Source organism: Physeter macrocephalus, chromosome 10, assembly GCF_002837175.3.
Source record: "Physeter macrocephalus isolate SW-GA chromosome 10, ASM283717v5, whole genome shotgun sequence".
In the NCBI taxonomy this organism is placed as follows: domain Eukaryota; kingdom Metazoa; phylum Chordata; class Mammalia; order Artiodactyla; family Physeteridae; genus Physeter; species Physeter macrocephalus.
In genome coordinates, this window is record NC_041223.1 from 40,485,927 (window position 1) to 40,505,034 (window position 19,108).

The window sequence follows — 19,108 nt, forward strand, 5'->3', positions numbered from 1 at the left end:
AACGGGAGAGGCCACAACAGAGGGAGGCCCGCATACCACAAAAAAAAAAAAAAAAAAAAAGAAAACAAAATTAAAAAAAAAAATTAAAGGAATGCCCACATACGGACTAGGAAATAATGTTAAGTAACTGAAGTAACACACCCCCAGAGGGGGAGTGGCACTGAGCTTCCTAAAAAACTTCCTAGGTAACCAGGATTATGTCTGTGGGCCTGCATGTGGCCACAGGAGGATAGAGTGGCAGGAGGGCGGAGAAGGAAAAAGCAGGAGATTCAAGGCAGAAACCAACCAAATTCATCTAACTTCAGCCACTCTTCTCATTTTTCAATGTAGCTTAGGCTATATTTTTAAATTATTATGCCATTATTATTACTATGCTTTATAATTTATTAAGTGCCTATGGAATTTATGTTGGCATATAAAAGTCTTTTTTTGCCTTTTGACACACAACTAATTTGTTGACCATTTGACCACACACAAACTGCTAAGTAGCAATCTTTTTTAAAGATCTTGAGCTATCTTCTACTCAGCTGAAAGCAAGAAGAAATAGAGAATCTTCTGAAAACTTCATAATACTTTCATATGAGTTGGAGACCTAAGGGGTTTAGATAATTCAGATATATGCACAGACGTGGGTGCTTGTCAAATTCAAGCCTTTTCAGTTTTTCTCTTTAGTTTTTATGGTATCAGTTACAGAAAACTGTTTAACCTCCAGGCAGGACCTGGATATTTCATATTTCTCTCAGCTGGAAATTAGAAAAAGGAAAACATTCCATATGAAAGACATTTTTGAAAGACAAGTATACAGAAATATTTTCTCTAATAATACCTATTTTATATAGAAAATATCCTTAAGAAAGGTAAAGCAAGTTTTGTTGGGACAACTAGTATGACATGCATGATAATGTTCTTTCTGGTTTATTTCACAATGCTGTGCTTCGCTAAAACAATGTTTACCTTGATTTTGGGTTTCTCATCTTGTCTTCCTCTTCGTGGCTTGGCTTTAGCTTTTAAACTAAAAATAAAAATAAATGAAGGCAGAGAAAAATTTTTACAAGCAAGTGTCTTATAAGAAATAACTGTAGTCTCATAAAGTTTTATCTTTTTTGATTTGTTGCAATTTGAGATGTAATAAAAACGTAAGGCAAGCTTTAACATCATGTCCTTTAATCTAAATACAGTACTTTCTTGCCTACCATATCAGTGGAACTTACACATTTTAAAATTTTAGTACATGAAAGTTTTTTAAAATCTTAGTACTGCCAGTCTCTGCTAGGATTCCACTTATAAGTTTTTCAGAGGGAGAGAGACACGTGGGAAGCTTGGCATCACTTCTAATGTTACCAAATTAGATAGTGTGTGACAATGTCCAATTTTTCAATAAATACCATTTCAACAAACACCAAACTTGAAGATAATTGCACTGAAATCTGAAGTACAATAGTCCACATCAGGTCAGAAATTGTACATAAAGTCTTGATATTAAAAAAAGTAACATTTCAGTTTCAAATATATTTTAAGGCTAAGATTTAAACATACTCTGAGTACTTAATATCAAATTATGGAAAACAGCATGCTAAGTTTCAATTTTTCCAAGTCAGCATGTACTCTGGAAACACTAAACAAGAATAATTTCTTTCCTTGAAATGTATTATGTTTTTAAATCAAAGACTCATTTTTAACAAAAATGATACTCTGCTCCTGACAGTGGAGGGAAGGGTGTTTAATAGTCACTCTTCTGTGGGAAACATTAAGACAAAAATATTAGAAATCGCTTAACATGCCAGGCTAATGTTTAGTAGTTTTCTGAAAGGTCTGTGAAGCATCTACAAATATTTCTAAAGACAGACTAATTTTTAAATTGAAAAAATCTTGCTCACGTACTAGGGAGAATTTGAATGGTCTATGAAACTTGTTAGGTCTTTGGAAACTAGGTGTTTCTTGGCTAAAAAACAATAGGTCCCTCGAGGTCATTTCTTCCAACTGAGTCACTAACTCAAGGGCAAAGCATGATGTTTAAATGCTAGTGGAGACATAGCCCTCTGACTGTGATCCTTATTTTCATGATGCAGTATCATGTTTTGGATACTCCTCTTCTAATGATATTCAAATCATGTTTACTTATCACAATCTGGGAGCTTCTTATTTGCAAACACTACATCTAATTTCAGCCTTATATCTCCCCAAGGATCGCCATACAGCAGAGGCTAATCCAATGTTTATCAGTTGAATTCATCTAAGATGGGTTTTCTTCTTTCCTAATAATTTCACATTGTGACTCTTCTACCTATTTTCTTTGTGGTGCATCTGCATTAGACCACTGCTTACTGATTTTTGCACCACGTAAGACGAGCAAGATAGTACTACAATTGCCTACTCGATTCTGAGCCTGAAGTGAATAAACAGTAAAATTTTGGAAAGCTCCAGGAAGGGGTAGGAGGCAGAAGGAATGTGCCGTCAGGCAATTTTCTGTCTACTGGGGGATTTGGTGCAATAGAAGAAAACACCGGTGCAGAGGTAAAATTGGCTCATTTTCAAACTGCTGCCATTCCCTAAAAGTTATAACTTTTCACTGGGCTTTGGTTTGTCACCTGTAAAATGGGAAGAGTAAGATTTACCCATTGGGATATTGGAAAGATAAAATGTTACATGTAAAGAATTCAAGATAATGCTATACACACAAATGGTAACTACTAAAATTTGAGCTAGAAAGATTACGGTGCTACAAAATAAGAAATTTTCTTTTTTAGGTCACATTCCTAGCTAGAAGTGGCTCAGCCTATCAAAAGAGGTTTCCAAGTGCTCCCTCTTACTTCATCAATATGTGCAGAAGGCTGACCCCATCCAGAGAATTCAGTTGCCATTGAGAAGAGAGCTGAGAGCTCAATCATTGCATATAGTACCTCCCTGCCCTTCCCAGGTTGGTGAGCCATGTCAGAAGCTGCATTTCTGGTAAACATGTTAGAAACAAGCAGCATCCCTTAGAGTCAATCAATAAAGATAAAGCCCTTAGAAATCTCTCTGACAAAAGACAGAGTCACACATTGGCTTACAAAATTAAATTCAATCATAAAAGCAGGTGTGCTTCCTTGTATACAACTCCTTGAATATAGTTCCTCTCAATTGAAGATCTATGAAGTAAGGAGACAAATTAATATACCCCCTGTACTAATCAGGGTCCTCCTGAGAAACAGAACCAATAAGATCTTACGTGTTTATATGTATATGCTCAGGAGTTCCAGAGGTCTGTCTTAATTTTATACTGTCTTTATCTTGTAGTTAAAGCTGATACAATGACTTTTAAAACTTTATGGTCTTCCTTCTTATTAATTCAATTTCCACTCAGATAAAACCCAGACCAACATATTTCTTTGAGACAGTCCCTCTCAATCTTGGGCTCCCTGGGCTGGAGATGTAAGTTTGTGAATCATCAATGTTATAGACAGTAATTGAAGCTATGGGTTTGGATGAAACTGCTTGGAGTGACAGAATAGAGATTAGAAGAGTGCTTATGATCAGACCTATGCTGTCCAAAAAAAAAAAAAAAAAAAAATTTAACAAAAGTAAAAAGTAAAGACAAACTAGGTCGTTTTTGCAATGACTATGATAGGCTAAGATTTGACAGCCTTAATACATAAAATGTTCTTATAAATAAAATTAAAATTATTAACATATCAGAAGAAGAATGGTCAAATGGTTAGATAAATAGATAGATAGATAGATAGACAGATAGATCATAGATCTCCAGACAATGAAATGCAAAGTCCCTTAACAAGCTATCAATGACTCGCAAATAAATATTTTAAAAAACTTAAAAAAAAAATCAAATTGAAGATTGGGATTGACATATACACACTACTATATATAAAATAGATAACTAATGAGGACCTACTCAATAGCACAGGGAACTCTACTCAATACTCTGCAATGGCCTATATGGGAAAAAAATCTAAAAAAGAGTGGATAGATGTATATGTATAACTGATTCACTTTGTTGTATACCTGAAACTAACACAACATTGTAAATCAACTATATCCCAATAAAACTTTTTAAAAATTAAAAAAAATCAACTTGGAAAAGATTCTTTTGAAGTATTGAACTCAAAGTCAGGAAGGGTGAGAATAGATTGACACTCACATATACTACTGGTGGGGTTGTATTTTGATACAAGAGGGCAATATTTGAGCAATATGTAGACATTTAGAAAGTTTATTTACTTAGTAATTTCTAGGAAATAAATTTTAAAAGGTAGTTAAATATTTATGTGTGAGAATGTTCATTGAAGCACCATTTTTGTACTAGAATGATAGATGAAGTATCAATTTTAACAACAAAAATATCAGGAACAATCAGCATTTCCAACAATAGAGGAATGATTAAGTATATTGTGAGACATACATAGGATTGAGAATTTAAAAGCTAATAACAATTATGCTTTAATGAAATAGAACCATGATCACAATATGATGATAATTGAGGAAAGCAAGACATAAAACTGTGTAAAATATGATTCCAATTTAATTTAAAATATATACATGTTAAAATTCAGAAGGAGATATATCAAAATGTTAACACCATTTATCTGTGTGATGCAGTTATGAATGCTTTCTATTTTCTCCTTTATTCTATCTAGTTTTCTCTTTCATTTTCCCACAATAAGCATAAATTAGTAAACAGAAAACAGTAAAAACAATAAAAAGGAGCCCAAAACGTGATATTTAAAGGCTTTTCTTTGCCCAATTGCACAAGCAAAAACTAAGTGCTTAGCAGTAAAGGCCCTATAGAAAAAGTAGACATCCTAGCACAGATGGCAGGATAAAAATGCAATATGGCGAACACAGAAAGAGATTCAGACTGAATCAAAACAGAGACAATTCCCGTAGGTGGGTGGTTTTCTAAAAATTTGGCACAGAAACCACTTATCTGTACTAGATCTTGCCCAGAAGCATTAAAAGGAAAACAAACAGAGCTGCTCTGGCTGAAGACAGAGACGGAGGGCCAAAGCTCTGCTGCCTGCATCCTTGATCCCCACTCTCTGCCTTCCCCAGCAGACTCTGCAGAGGCGTGAGGTCTAAGAAACACTGAAAATCAAGGAAATCATCTTATACTAAAGTTTCTCATCAACCACTCCCTAATAAAGATGACCTGGAAACGATCAGAGTGTGCTGTGTAATCGTCATGATTGACTACATATTACAATATAAGAAAACTTAGTTCTCATAACAGGATAGGTTTGTTCCCTATTTCTCCACAAATTCATCAGCCCTCTCTATTAAAATCTTTGTTAAAAAATATTATTCTAGGTATTAACATCTATAGGTACTTGGCCTGGAAGGATTCTACCTGCTCTTCAGTTATCCAGAGCAAGAAACAGAAAAAAGAAAGAAAGAAAAAGAAATGTGAGCGTATCTGAAAAGGACTGTGGCATTGAGAGGCTGGGTCAGTTTTGGCTTGATCACCGTTGGCTGTGCTTAATGCCAAAGGGAAAAGAATCCTCCCGTGCCTCGGCCACGCTGAAGCCTGAACAGGGACAGAATGACGGCTGCAGCGAAATGGCCTCAGCCCAGCGACACTGTAGCAAAGGTGTGCTTAAACTAGCAACTGTATCTGTGGTGAGCAGTGCCTGGAGACCACTGAAGCATTTTGACAGGTTATATTTATTGAATCTACTTAAAACTTTTCAGAAGTTTCAACAAGTTGCCTTTCCTCACTCAGATGCCGGTGGCTGCAGTGAAGATGAATGGGGACGCCTCTTCTGACTGTGTGAAAAACTATAGAACAAAAACACATTCTAGAACTATACTCCCCAGGGTGACCATCAGCCACATGTGGCAGTAAGCTCTTAAAATGTGGCTAGTCTGAACTGAGACGTACTGTAAGTGTAAAGGACACACCAGATTTCAAAGTACAGAAAAAGAATGTAAAATATTTCACTAATAATTTTTCATATTGATTACATGTTAAAATCATATATTTTTGATATGTTAAGTTAAAATATATTACTAAAGTTATTTGCATCTGTTTCTCTTACATTTTTTAGTGTGAATACTAGAAAATTTTAAATTCTTTGGCTCACATTTATGACTGACATTAAATTTCCACTGGAGAGCACAGTTACAGAACAAACAGAATTGGGGCTGAAGTTGTTAGTACCTCTGGTCTTATTTGGGATTTTTTTTTTTTTTTTTTTGGTGGGGAGAGGAGAGGATTCCTTGTTCTATGGATGAAAAGAGAGAAAACAGCCCTGTCCTTTTGAGTCCTTGAGGTATCAAATGGGGTTTGAGTTTTTTTGTGGAAGCAGGAAATACCAGTTACATTCCATAATAAATGAGGGAGATGTGGACTAACCCAAAAACGCACTCAGAATGAGCCTTCTGTTGGCTTGTGCAATGGTTAAGAACTATGTTAAGTCCGTTGGTCATTCTGACTCTGTTTTGTTGCCAACATGAAAAGGAGAAAGTTATCTAAACATTTTTTTAAAGGAATGTGAGTATTGACCATCAAAATGAGCTCAGGAATGCTCTACATAATAAGAGCTTGTCTTAACTTTTACTCAGGGATATGTCCTCTTATATTTAGGTCTAAACCTTTAAGCAGAACACTTTTCTCTGAAACTGAACATTAATCTTCGGAAGCCCATGAATTCAAAAATAACGTTAAGTTATATATTCCTCCAAGTATCTTCATTCATCATTTAAATATATTTTGAGAGTCTGAGTAACATAACAGTAGATTCTAAGATGGAGTTTACATTACACAGTCTCATACTTTCAAGGGCCTTAGTATTTTCATTTGTTTATTCAACAGATATTTATTGAGCACTAACTATGTGCCAGGCACTCTGTCAGGCATTAGGTACAATGGGAATAAAAAAGAGAATAAGATCACTGACCTCCTAGAAATCACAGTCCAGTGTGGGAAGTGGACCTTTATGAAATAATCATGTGTGAGTGTTCTGAGAAGCACGAAGGAGGAGCGTAGCTCCTCCAAATACAATAGGAGGAGTGAGGCCCTAAATCCAAATAACTACCCCAAAGCTGATGCATTTGATGTAAAGTATGTGAGGAGAACAAATGTAGCTGTGATACCTAATATATCCCAGCTACGTTATCTAGACATAATAATCTCCTATTATCTAGACATGGCTAATTAAGAAAAACAAGATTTAATTTCAGAGAATGGCCAGGACTTAAGAATAAACTCATCCATTAGGGCCAAAATGTAGGTTGGTGGGGGGCAGGCCCAGTCGATAACAGCAGAAGGAACTACTTGGCTATATTGACAGGCTTGTCGTCACCCTCCAGGAAATCCATGATATACAAAGACTGGGCTGCCATACTGGCAGAGACCCTTCTGTCGATCTAAATAATAAGGCAGGACACCACTACAAAAGTTCTGGTGACTGGGCATGCAGAATGTAGGGGGATGGGGCCTGGAAGGGGAGAGAAATGATTAGACTTAAAAACCCAGCCACAGGAGTTTGCCATCAGAATACTGAGTAACAATTTTGACTTGGAGAACAGTGGCCAGTACTAGCCATGATCTGGATTACATTAGTAAGTGTGAGCAATGTTAGAACACCATGACCAAGGTCAGTCTGTCAAGGAATATTGCTCAGTGCCAATTTCCCCAGTTTAGAAGATGAGGTAGGGACAGGGAGTCCCTGGTGTTTTCTGCTTTAGGTCAGTATTGCCTCCAAGTGATTTTGATACACTTCAAGAAAAATTTCTCATTAGATTCAAATATCTCCTAGATAGATATATTTCTGTGTGTGCAGTTGGGTGAAGGACTGGATTAGGAATACATACTTCAGAGGAGACTTCTCAGTGATTCTGATATGCACCCATCCCTAGATAAGTACAACTGCTCTAGGAACTAAGGGGGAGAATGATTAGTGATCTTACCATCATAAAATTAGAAAGGCAATGACAGGGGGCAGGCAATGACCTACAGAAGAGATACATGTTATGATCATGAGCAAGTTTGTAAGAAGAAGATGGTACTTTAAATAGGCTTTGAAAGAAAATCACGATTTAGAAAGTTGGAGGTGACAAGAATACCATGTGTAATAACTGTTTAGTCATTTAAATTCATATAAAATGTGTAATATCCAATATATGAATATATTCATATTGTATAATATTCAATAAAGAGTTTATAGTTTTAATATATAAATCAAGGCTGTAAAAATATATATTCTTCTAGTCTCTAAATATATGCAGTTGAACACCACAGGAGTTAGGGAGGCCAACCTTCAAAAATCCACGTATAATTTACAGTTGGCCCTCTGTATCCTTGGTTCCTCTGTATCCACGTTTCCTCATAATTCAACGTTCTGCATCCCCAGATTCAGTCAACCATGGATCATGTAGCACTGTAGTATTTACTATTGAAAAAAATCCGCATATTTTTCAATAGTTTTGAATTACCCACATAATTCAAAACTGTGTGGTTTAAGGGCCAACTGTATTCTCTATACCTTGTATACCTTGCTTACCAAGTATTCAACTTTATAGTAAAATTCATTCATCAAGTCATTCTATGATTTTAAAATCATGAGTGTAATTTTTGGTTGACAGAGCTAAATGATGCTCCTTTTTTAGATGAGATTTTACATATAAAGTTCTTCCAAAGACTTCTCCATTAAAATGAATCTCTCTCCAACCACCATCAAATAATAGCAAAAGACAGTGGCCCTTTGTCATAACTTTATTGATAGAAGTTGGAAAGCCAGAGGAGGAGAAAAAAAAGGTTGAGAAGGAAAGAGTGTATTAATCATGTTTCTAGTTTCTGTAAACTTGATGATTTAAAATCTGCCCTACGTGCATGTACCAGAGATACCTTATTCCAAACAGCCTGGTAATTTCTCTGAGTCACCTTGCCTTTGCTCCCTTTGCTTTTTCCCCCTCAGGAGGAATCATCCTCCCAGGGCCACTCTTTTAAAATACAAACCAACCAATTCAGAGTCTACACTTCTCACCACCTCCCTTATTAGGCTCTCACACTCCTGGCCTCAGTCCACCAGCCCTAATCACTGCAGGGCCAGATGTGAGACAGCTGGGACAGCCCCTATTCTCCAAAGTCCACTGAAATGATTCAGACTAGTCAATCCCAAAATTGTTTACCCTGCCTATGGAAAACATGATAAAGGCTCTTGCCCACAGTTTTTTCGCTCTGCCTCCTGACTGCCTGGTGCTTCCCTGTGGCCCTCAGTGGCATGACCTGTATTCTCTCACTTGGGATCTGTGTGTATAATAATAATTTTTTCCAATGGCCATTGTCTCTTGATATGTTGGCCTTACCATCCTAAATAATAATAAATCCTATTAAAACAAAAGAGAGGTAGGAAGAGGGGACAAGGAGGGTGGTTATTGACCAATTCTAGTTACCTGATTAAGAATCTGCATGTTTTGCCTGCTTTGTTCCATGCAAGAAGGGCGAGATGGTTGTCTCTCTGCAAAGTCCAGTAAGGAAACAACTGGTGCTGGGATGGGGACAGCTGGTTGAAGCCCAGTTAATAAGCAGGACAAATGCAAGACGGGAAAGAAGAGGTAAAGAGAAAGGGCATTTGCTTCCAGACTCAGCCAGCGCTAGCGCTTGGAAGAGTTGTAGGAGCAGACAGGGGCAGGGATGGGAGGGCCAGGGTATCTTGAGGTTCCTCCATGGGGAGAACTGGCCATGAGCAGTAGGGAGGGGACAGAGAGAAGGGTCTTATGGTTACTGCTTACATTTCACATTCTTTTGACCTTTGAAAGAGATCTCAGGAGATCCCCTTCTCATAAACATCTGCACATGGTGCAGGGATGGTCAGTACCACCAGGGAAGAGTTTTCCAGTAAAGCAAAGTGTCCCAATCATACTTGAGTGATTTAAGCCCCACTTGTGCTGTCTGTGCCCCAGGCTTCTCCCAAACTCTTCAACCGTCACCAAGTGTCTCCTCAATGTGACTATGTGATTTCCCTTCTCCCAACCAGGGACATTTGAACCCAAAAGAAATTCCTCAACACCTGAAATAAATAACAGAATCTCTTCAATGGGCCTTCCAGTTCTGTGCTGCAGTGCCCAGACCAGAACAATTTTTAAAAATCTTGGAATCACAGTGGCGTGTGGTTTCTGAGAAAAATCACATGTGCTGAAATTCGTTAATTAATTTTAAAACTTATCACATTCACATTTACTACTATACCATTTCCCAACTGGTAGAAAAATATTTCAATATTTAATAAGTAGTGTGGCTATGTTGACATGTACCCCCTGAGTATAAGCCCTGGTTTATTATATTTAAGACAAACTCAGCATTCCAAAGAGAGAAACCTTTCATAAACCCAACCAAAGAGATTTTAAATAAAAGATTTGTACATACTTACAGAGACAAACAAATCATGTGTCTATACACACACACACACACACACACACACACACACACACACATTAAACTGACACTACTTTAAATGTATTCTGTATTTCTGAATATAGAAGTCTCTTTCTTTTCACAGGTTTGCCATTTTGCAATCCCAGTGTTAGAAGTTCTCCATGCCAACAGGAGTACTCTTCCTTGCAGCATGAAAGGCTCTTTGTTATTGTGTTCTTGTGCTACTTTCCCATTCAGCATTTTGCAGAATCCCACAGTTATTCTCCACACTATCACAAATAAAAAGAAAGCAAATGGAGCTTCAGAAAATTGGTACAATTGGTAGAAAGAGAGAGAGGAATTTGTAATAATTTTATGTTATAATATCATGAATTCTTTTACTTAGAAAGAATTCAAGGTCAAGTCTTTCAAAATAATGAGGGTTTCTGTGAATGTTAACAATGCTCTTTGAGATCCTCTACCTAAAATTAAATTCAGTCCCACAACTCCTTGGGGACCTCCAGGCCACTCTAGAAAGGCTCCAGAGTGCATGAGTGCCTGAGCCTGCATCAGGGAAGAAGACATCTGTTTCCCACTCCCTAACACCCTTTGTTTGGTAACAGTACCATAATGTGCCTTTAGGGAATCTCTTCACTCTAGCTCTCAGTCCATTCGTTATAGGTGAGGCTAACCTTGGACCCTGGCGCTGGAAGTGAGCTCCTGACCCCAAGCCAAATGTATAATATTCAATTTCAGGACATTAACTGGAACTTCTGTAAGAGAGATTCTTCCTCTAAAGCTTCCCAGCTGGTAAAACATAAGTCTGAAACTTTCAGTGAACACGTTCACCATAACTTTGGAAAAACTTCAGAATGAAACCAGCACATAGGAAAGAAAGCAGAGTCAAAGATGGTGAGGTGGACACAGAGATGTGCCACTTAGGTTTCACTTCAGGGAATGACTGGATGCCCAGCTACAGGGACTGTGGTCCTCAGATGGTCCCCAGCTGTCAGCTTCTTTAGAGTCTGCCTCAGCTATGGAGACCTGCCTCACCTGAGGTCATGCCCTTCATGGCTCAGCCCGCATTAGTGACTGAGCAAGGTCGCATACAAAGCCTGGCTATTTTGACCAGTCTTGGGAAAGACCTCACAGTCAATACAGAGTATTAACTCAGCTGGTTGGTCGAGGTTTTGCAGGGCCTTCATCATGGTTTCACTTCTCCCTCTGCATTTCCCTTCACAGGTAACAGCTTGCACTCTGAGCTCCAACTCAGCATCTGCTTCTGGAGGACTCTACCTATGGTAGGTAGAAGAAAACAGATGACTAATTATTTGGGAAACCAGGTATGACTGAAATAAATTCTCTCTCCCGACTTCTAGTAGATTGAGTCAATGAAGTCTCTAGCAACTGAAAGGTTCTTAGCAAAACAAGCTCTATAGACCATAACACAAAGTTCTCATGGGAAATTCTGGTAAATATCTGGCTGAACCTGGATATCCCGTTTTTGCATTTGTAACCACCAACTCTCTCACTCTCTTCAAACTAATCTGGTAGTTCATCTTAATCTTCTCAGGTTTATGAGAAATGAAATCTTGCCATCCAAATTACTGAAGACTACATAAATCATTAATGAAAGAAGGAGGACTTGAGTCCAGAAATGTCTTATTCCAAAGCCTACTGTGGGCAGCAAGGAAAAGATGTATTTAGGAAAGGGGAGTGAGTTTATTTCTAAGGTAAGGAACCACTTTGTCCAGGTATAGGGAGTCAAGAAGGGCAGAGATGGAGGAAATGAGATTATGAGCTAATATTCACCCCTAATTTATATGTCTTTATATGTACTTCCATCCATGGCTTTTGTGTCTTTCCACTCTGTCCTATAGGGCTCCCATTCTATTAAGGGCAGATTTTATAGGTAGTTCCCCAAAGCATTTTCTCACCTCTTGCTCTACTAAAAACCTGCTGATATAATAATAACACAATGCTATTCTCTGCCATTTCCTATATAGCCTTCACTTCAATACCACTCTAGACCTTGGCGGGAAGAGCCCCTAATCAGAGCACTAACAGTTAGAGGACCCCACTGGGCTCTCTCTCAGCTATCCTTCTCCCAGTGGGGTGAGGAATCTATTGGGCCAAGTGATATGCTTGTGCTTACCCTTCCAGGCACACTCCAGGCTCCAGGGACCAGAGAATTTCATGTTCCCTGCATAGGCCACTTCCTCTGGCTATATTCCAGAAGTGCCAATATGACCGGTGCGTACAACTCTAGGTCCAATAGGGTGGGTGGCCAGGAAGTGGTTGTTTGTTGAGAGTGTGGGCAGAGGCTACAAAAGTGGACTGAGATTGGGAAGAAAAAAAAGGGTGTGCTGTGTACCAGAAGCCGGCACAGAACTATAAGAATTCCAGAATTCTAAATTGGAACTGAGCCGAGAGGTGAAGGGTAATTTTTTTTTAATTCCCTTTATTCTTTGTTGCTTCTAAATCATTGAATTGCCCTGCTCTTTTCACCTCTAGTCATTTGAAGTTTCAGAATTACAGAAAATCAGCATTGTAAGTTCTCGTGTGGGGAATCATAGATCTAAGGGACCCTTACTCTGTATAAATCTGTGACATTAATTCGACTATACCCTTGCCACTGACTAGAGCACTTACTGCTTTTCTGTCTCCTAATGCAACTCAACAGAGTGACTGTTGAATACCACCTACATTACTGAGCACATACTATGTCAGACACCGAGAATTCAAATGATTAGGACATAGTTTCTGCTCTTGAGGAGTTCAGAATCTAGTGTGTATAGTATGTTTGTAGTGTAGTCTTTGTATGTGTGTGACAAAGCCTACAAAACAATGATTATAATAATATGTAACTATGAATGGCATGATTAATTAACTGTAATTAATTTATAATAATTTATAAATAATTTGGGAGAGCTAGGGTAGGAAGGGCTGGTAGGGGGAAGAACGGGCCTTGGATGGTTTCAGAGCAAAGGTAGCACTGTTTTGTTTTGTTAAATATTTATTTATTTATTTATTTAATTTATTTTGGCTGTGCCAGGTCTTAGTTGTGGCACGCAGGATCTTAGTTGCAGCATGCATGCAGGATCTAGTTCCCAGGTCAGGGATCAAAACCAGGCCTCCTGCACTGAGAGCATGGAGTTTTACCCACTGGACCAACAGGGAAATCCGGTAGCAGTGTTTAAAGCAACATGTTGTGCTCAAGGAATACCAAGTAGCTCTATTTTGTTAGGTCTTCAAATTTAAGAGGTTGAGAAAGGCATGATAATAACTAGTCAGAAAAGGCAGAGTCAAGTCACGGAGGACCTTGGATGCCCTTGTCTAATAAGGAATTGAGACTTTACCCTGTAGATTGAGAAAAGAACTAGAAGAATTTTATACAGAATGGGGACATGATCATATTTAAATTTTAGAAAGATTATTTGAGGGCAGAGGTGGATTCAGGGCAAGATTGATTCACAATCCTGGGTGAATCAAGGGTGACCACATCATTGTTGCCAAACAGGCATGCTTTGAGACTGTAAAAGGAGCACCGTGATCATCCCACTCAGAAAATAGGCATAAACTGGGACCGTCTCTGGAAAACTAGATGTATGTTTACATAATTTGAGGGGATTTAAGGACACTGGGACCATTTATGAAGTTTCTGAAATGATCTAAGTTGGAGACAAAGAAACTGCATGAAAGCAATAGCAGTGGGGATAAAAAGGAGAGATGAATTTAAGAGATGGAAGATAAAACCAGGAATCTTTGATTAATGGTTGTAAGGGTGAAGAAGAGGAGAGGTACTCTGCCTTCAGCTCTGACATGTTTCAAGTCTGGAAGATATCCCATTTGTCCTTACAACAAGAAAAAACTGAACAAACTGAAAATTAGTGACTTTTCTTGGACCCATCAGAGAACTAAAGTTGCCAGGCAAACCTCCACCCCAAAATCTGGCAAGACAGAAGAATCCAGAGTCATAGCTAAGATATATTTATCGGGGGAAGAAGCCTCTGGAACCATAAACTAGTAGGAACAAAAATTGTAATTTTGATGAATTACTGGAGACTGAGTGTGGGCTAGCATGAGGGTGAGAAACTCTTTAATGGCACAGACTTAGGGAGACCACCCACACTTCTATGGGTTCTGCTTCCAGAAATCCCACCAGGTTCTTTTTGTGAAAAGCCAAGAAAATCCCCTTATGGCTCTGGCAGGGGGAGGGGAAAAGCACAGATATGAAATAGGTGCAGAGCTCCACAGTGTTCTCTATAACAAAGGCCTATATTCAGAGGGAAAAAAAAACTTTACCAAAACCTTATCCAATGAGTGGAAAGGGCATTTTCCTCGACTCCTGCTCCTCTAGCCTTCCCGTCTGATATAAGGAGAGGAAAAAGGTGAAGAAACACCTGTGAAGGTAACAGCCCAGGAACTCAAGCCCACTAAAAGACTAAGATTTATTCATAGGATTAGAGAATGCTTTCCCTTCCCATATCTTACCACCACACCAACAAGGCTCCAGAGTAATAGCAGTGGATTACAGGTGAAAGGGCTGCAAGATGCAGATTCTGTCCAAGGAAGAGTTCTTAGGGAAGCTCAAAGTCAACAAGAGAGACAAAATCAAGGGCATTAGAGGAAGCTGAAGCCTCTGACATCTACAGCTAAAACAAGCAACATGGCCCAACCCAACTCCTAACAGATGAACATAAAACTGCACACTAAAAGTTTATTTACTTCAATTCTTATTATACAATACATCATAGCTTTCAAAAATAAACTGCAAGGCATGCAAAAGGCAAAAAAAGAAAAAAGTTTCAAGAGACAAAGCAGCCTCAGAATGAAACCCAGATATGGCATAAACTTGGAATTTTCAGGCAGAAATTTAAAATATCTGTGGTTAATATATTAAAACGCTCTAATGGAAAAAGCAGAATGTATGCAAGAACAGTTTGATGATGTGAGCAGAGAAGGAAACTCTAAGAAAGAAAACAAAAGGAAATTCTAAAAATCAAAAACAATATAAGAGAAATAAGAATGAAGATGGACCCATCAATATACTGGATATGATGGAGGAAAGAATCAATGAACTTAAAGGTAATTCTGTAGAAATTTCCCAGACTGAAATGCAAAGAGAAAAGGAATGAAGAAAGTACAAGAGAACATCGAAGGACAGTGTGACAATTTCAAAGATGTAATATATACATAATTAGAACACTAGAGGAGAAGAAATATTTGAAGTAATAATGGCTGAGAACTTTCCAAAATTAATGACAGATACCAAACCACAGATTCAATAAGCTCAGAGAACAAAAACAAGATAAATACAAAAATATGTATACTTAAGCATATCACATTCAAATTGCAGAAAACCAAAGACAAAGAGAAAAATCTTGAGAGAGAAGGAAAAGTAAAGGATTAAGGATAATTCTCAGACATCTGGTACGGGTGGCACCTACACTGTAGGAGAAACAGGCTAGAAAACTTTCCATCTTGATTTCAGCTCTAAATTATTTCTTATATCACTATAACTTCCACAGCATCTGCCAGTACCCAGGCCAAGACCTCTTCACTCTAGACCTGGATTCCTACACCAGTGTTTTAGGTATCACCCTTGAATTCATTTTCTCTCTTCCCTTTTATTTTCCAGTTTGAGTTCTGCCCTGTACTGTTTTCTTAAATAATATTACTCCTAAGTTCAACTTTTTTCCAATGCCACTGATTTTTTACTCTCTTGGGTACGTTAAAATGTTTAAATAATAAGGTAATGTGGTTTTATTGCAGAAAAAGTTGAAAACAGTATAAGGAAAATGAAATCATCCATAATCCTATAGTCCAGAGTTAATAACTGCTGGTAAAAACTGATGTCATTTTCCAGTATTTTTCTCTATCTAAATAGCCATACTTCTCCTATCTCTGGGTCTTCACATGCGCTGTTCTATATGCTGGGGATACTATTTCCTCCATTTATGTGCTTTCAGGAATAGTAGTTAAGCATGGTGATACCAACCAAAAAAAAGCTGTAACCTTGGCACATAATGCAGGGCATCCCTATGGCCTGGTGTGTATATATATCAGCAAGAGTAACCTAGCAACAGTACACAAACACTGTCTATCAAGCTGTGCAGGCTGAGTCCTTAACATCAACACTATGCGCCAGGGAGAAGCAATAGCAGAAGGGGTCTAATCAGGCAGACAGTTCTCTCTCTGCTTGGTGTTGGAACCAGGACAAAGCCTCACACTTACTTCCTTTGGACTAAGTTCTGAGGGTTTGGGGGTAATTTTATTTTGGGGGGAGAGAAGGGCTGAAAGAGAGATACTGTTTCTGTTGTCATTGTCTGAAAAAGTGTAGGGGAAAGGTGATTGATTGGGGGAGGGTTTGGAGGTGACCATATTATAACTATATTTGTATCCTGAACTTTGAAACAGGTCACACTAGGCCTTAGTCTCTGCATACTCTTCATTCTGCTGAAGCTCAGAGGAGCAGGAACCACATGTATCTCTGTAGGATGAATTCCTTAAAGCCAAGTGACTACTCCTTCAAAACTTATGCCAAGTGCATTGTTGTCTTGTTCTACCTTAGAAACAAAACATATTTTTCACTACTTTCCAATGCAAGCTCTAGCTTATAAACAAATAAAAATCAGGAAACTTCCTCTTTTTCTTCAAATGCATATTTCTTCATTGATCCAAGCTAAATTTTTCTGACTCTTGGAATTACAAATGAAAATACATAGCCTTTCATTAAATAGACTCAGCAAATAGCACTTCAGTTTCAGAACAAAGCCAGTATCATGGCAGGCAAGTCATGATATACAGTATTGCCTGATTAACTCCTACAGGTGCGATTATAAAAGATCTCTTTCATGATGCGGGTTGATAAATATTTAGAGATATTTACCTGCCTTGCAAATGGACACTTTCCCATTCAAAGTCTACAGAAATAAATTAAATTTTTAAAAATCTTGTAACTGTCAATGTGGTTACTGAAGAACATTAGAACACTTCAATGGGGCCTATTGGGTTTTTTTAATTTATTTTTTATTTTTTAACATCTTTATTGGAGTATAATTGCTTTACAATGGTGTGTTAGTTTCTGCTTTATAACAAAGTGAATCAGCTATAAATATACATATATCCCCATATCCCCTCCCTCTTGAGTCTCCCTCCCAGCCTATTGTTTTTGATTGAATTCTCATGACCCTATAGCCTTTTCTGTATGCTGTCACAGTATAACTTCTTTCACCCCTGAGGCTATCATAGTAAAGAACATAGTTCTCTCTTGTGAAAAAGTTCCACACAGCTAAGATTTTCAAGGTGTATCTAGTTGTCCATTAAGAAAAAGAAAAATTACGTTCTTAATTAGCTACAATTCTGTACAGGAAAAACAACCACTGTGATTACTCAGGAACAGATAAACTTCCCCATGTTCCTTCTAAATAACAACATTGCATAAGATGAAAAGAAGGAAAAATTATTTTATTTTGAAGTAAGCATCAAAAAAACTTGCCTGATGGGATTGTAAAAAGTCCAGTTTGGGCTGAGAGTTGCTTAAGTTGAAAGTGCCACTGCAAGGGATGGAACAGAAAAGAAGGCAGTCCTTTTACTCCTTTTTCAAGATTGCAGAGCAGTGCTGAGAGTATCAGAGGCTACATTCAGCTCCTTGGCTGGGACAAAGGCAGGGCCAGATCCACAATCTCAAGTGGATGCAGAAGGAATAAAGAAAATGCCTGGTATTCAAGAGCCAACTCTCAACTGGGCTTCAGGATTGCCCTTTCTGGTTTTCAGAGATAGAGAAATCCATGTATGTTTGAGAAAATATGTATTTCTGTTGTGAGTGGAATGTGGCTTGGTCCCTCTTTGTTTATCTAGTCTCCAATCTCCAATTTCTCCAGTTAGAAAGGGGGAAAAGTAGATAGAGAGAGAAAGATCACCATGAAGCAAGTTTTTTTCTCTCTCTTTTTAAAAAATTCGTATTGTAATAGAGCTCAAAACTGAGCTTGGAGCTGAAAAATATTGGGACGGCAGAAAAAGTCTCTGTTGAAGGAGTGATGATAGACGTGCTCCTGATTTCATTTACACTGTTGCCCACAAACAGTCTCTTGTTCAAAGTCCTGCCCAAGTCTAGCTGTGCCGTGAGAGTGTTCCACACTACCTCAGCCCAAAGTGATCTTCTAGATTCATAGCACTTACCACTGACAATGCTTATTTGTCATTAAATACTTATGGCCTTGAATTATCATTTGGGTATGTTGGTTTGAAGTGACTTTGAACTTTCTAGTGAAGAATTTCAGCAGAAAAATGAAAGCATAAATCTGTAACTTAAAGAAAAGTTCAGACTAGAGATATCAAGGTGGAAGTCTTCAGAAAATAGGTGGTGTTTAGAACCAGAAGAATGAATGGGAGTACATAAATAAAGGAATATAGAAAAGCAAGAAAAGGAGAATTTGAAGAGAGTCCTGAAGAACACCATTACTTAAGAAATACCTAGTAGAAAAATTAGTGAAAGATAATTTTACAAAGGTCAGAAAAGTGGGAAGAATGTTGCTTTTTGTATGCTTTTAATTCTCCCAAAGAGAGAGGAAGGAAATATGTTATTGGTGATTTCAGTATTTTCCAGAACATTTACAATTCTTTGCATATAGTATATGCCCTAAATGTTTATTTGGTGCACAAGACATGAGGAATAATTTCACCTAAATATTGCTCTTATTTTCCTTTTGATTGTTATGTTCTTAGCAATCATCCCCGTGCCACTTTTGTACCACT

At 37.9% G+C, this 19,108-nt stretch overlaps 1 long non-coding RNA gene across 1 annotated transcript in view; it reads left to right on the forward strand.

Annotated features, from left to right (window-relative positions):
- Window positions 1-19,108, forward strand: part of LOC129392463 (uncharacterized) — a 172,845-nt gene that overhangs the window by 120,979 nt on the left and 32,758 nt on the right. The window contains exon 2 of the long non-coding RNA XR_008618356.1: window positions 11,591-11,649. This is a non-coding gene — a long non-coding RNA (uncharacterized lncRNA). The remainder of the gene's footprint in view (window positions 1-11,590; window positions 11,650-19,108) is intronic.